Source organism: Penaeus chinensis, chromosome 14 (genome assembly GCF_019202785.1).
Source record: "Penaeus chinensis breed Huanghai No. 1 chromosome 14, ASM1920278v2, whole genome shotgun sequence".
Lineage (NCBI taxonomy): Eukaryota > Metazoa > Arthropoda > Malacostraca > Decapoda > Penaeidae > Penaeus > Penaeus chinensis.
The window spans coordinates 14,070,117-14,072,626 of record NC_061832.1 but is presented as its reverse complement, the minus strand read 5'-3'; positions in this window follow the sequence as shown (position 1 = coordinate 14,072,626).

Sequence of the window (2,510 nt, the reverse complement as noted above, 5' to 3'; positions counted from 1 at the left end):
CTAGAAAAAAAAGGTAAATAGTTTGTCATTTGTTTGGCATTTCTTTCACTTATTTATGACAGGGAACGGTTAACATGTATATTTATTTTCCAAATTTGCTGACAAGGTGCTTGTCTGTTTACTTTTAAGTGAAATTCTGTAAGGGAATCATTTTTCACTTTGACATATATGCTAGGGAGGTTGCTTGTTTGTTGTCAGGAATGTTTGTTTTAGAGTTGTTTGTCTTACGAGGAACTTACGATATGACATTAAAAAAAAACTTTTTAAGGTCTCTTCTGCTTTAATACTGACAACGTGTATATATATTACATAAATAAATACAAAATATGTATTCAAGTGTAAAAATATTCCTCTTCTTCAAAATACATACCATTTCTTCACGTTTCGGAAACAAACAACGAAATTAAACCAACACAAAAATACGAGACACCAATGCTCGCCCTTCCCACGGAAACACTTGACTCGCACACACCATTCGCCAAACACAGCACTGGCAAACACCGGGCAACGCTTATCCACATCTGTGTGTGTGTGTGTGTGTGTGTGTGTGTGTGTGTGTGTGTGTGTGTGTGTGTGTGTGTGTGTGTGTGTGTGTGTGTGTGTGTGTGTGCGCGCGCGCGCGCTACAACGCCAAACACCACAGTAAATCACACGCATAGGCCTACACCACCAAACCACAAACACCATACTTTCACAAACACACACACAAAACCAAAAAACAAAAAACGCAAAACACTATAGATAGCACCAAAACACCACACTTCGAAACACCATACTCCTCTCCCACCACCCCTCCCCTCCCCATCACCCCCCCACCTCCCATCCACAGTGCCAACCCTCCCACCCCTACCCCAACCCCTCCCCCACCCTCTCACCTCGCCCGCCCACCCGAGGACCTCGCCGCCTCACCTTGAAGTCCGCCGTCAGCCACAATTACATACCTCGGGGTCGATTAACCGGGTCTACTTTCCAACAAGTGACAACACCGTCGCAACGCGGACACTGCCCCCCCCCCCCCTCGACTGACCGCGCGGGGGGAGGGGTGGAGGGGTGGGGGGGTCGCTACTCTGCTCTCGTGGGCGCTCAAGGAGGTCTGCGAGGGGGGGGGGGGTGCGTATGAGGAGGCTGTGTGTATGGGTGAAGGGCGTGTAGATGTATTCACATGCATGTGTGTATGTATTTATGTATGCATGTATGTACAGATGTAGGTATGTTATACATAATATATATATATATTGTGTTGAATATACACATACATATATACAATTTATATCAATTTATATATATATGTGCATGTGTGTGTGTGTGTGTGTGTGTGTGTGTGTGTGTGTGTGTGTGTGTGTGTGTGTGTGTGTGTGTGTGTGTGTGTGTGTGTGTGTCTATGTGTTTGCGTGCATATGCGCGCGCGCTCGCGTGTAAGTGTGCGCGCGCACGTGTGTGTGCAAGCACTGGAGAAATGCGATAAATAAAAACAAAAAGTTTAGACAGACACAGGGCGAGACTAAACTGATCTCAGTCTATAACACAGAGTAATGAATAAGTCATTGTTCACGAATCCGCACACTGGTAAATATATTTACACATTAACTCTTTTATTTTCTCCTGGCATGCACTTCAGTACATCACGAAATCATTAGCTGTCATCCGTTCGACACAGTCCACACACAATCACCTCGAAATAAACACCACCACGATATATATACATACACAATAATTAACAACATAAACACACCACTAACCACTTATCGTAAAGCCACACTTTCCGAAACAAAACACCACTATCGTAATTTTTTTCCTTTCTTTCTTTCTCTCTCCTCTTTCTTATTATTTATTTTTTTTCTCTCAAGCGAAAGTCACATGGCAGTCCAATGAGCGACACACCCGCGTTCCACCTACTTTCGCAGCCAATCCATAACTGGGCACGAGGACGAGGGTTCCGCGGCCGCCTCACCCCGTGTCAGACCTCGCGCGGCGGCTCGTAAGTCCGGCAGCGAGGTGCTCTCTCTCTCTCTCTCTCTCTCTCTCTCTCTCTCTCTCTCTCTCTCTCTCTCTCTCTCTCTCTCTCTCTCTCTCTCTCTCTCTCTCTCTCTCTCTCTCACCCAAGTGCTTTCATCTTGGGCGATGTCTAGCGAATTAAGGGCGAGAGCTAAGGGTGTATTGTTACTTGGGTCTGTGAATGGCTATTTGGCCTTAGGTTCGAGTCAGTTTGGGGGATGTGAAGGAGTATGCAATGAAAATTTTAAAATATGGAAATTCAAGGGGAGTGTCTACTCTAAATCGATTTTATTTTCGTCTGAAAACAGCAGCGGAGAGTTTAAACTGGTATACCTAACATACACTGCCCGTCTCAAGGCGCAACAAGACAAGAGTGGCAAGATATAGTGATTTCTGAAGCAAAAACAAGAATAACCTCTCTTTGGGAAATTTCGCATCTGGCAACTCGCAACATGCGGGTTGCCGGGAAAGGTGTTGTCCGCAGTTGTCGTACGGCGCCGGGCACCAGGCATGAT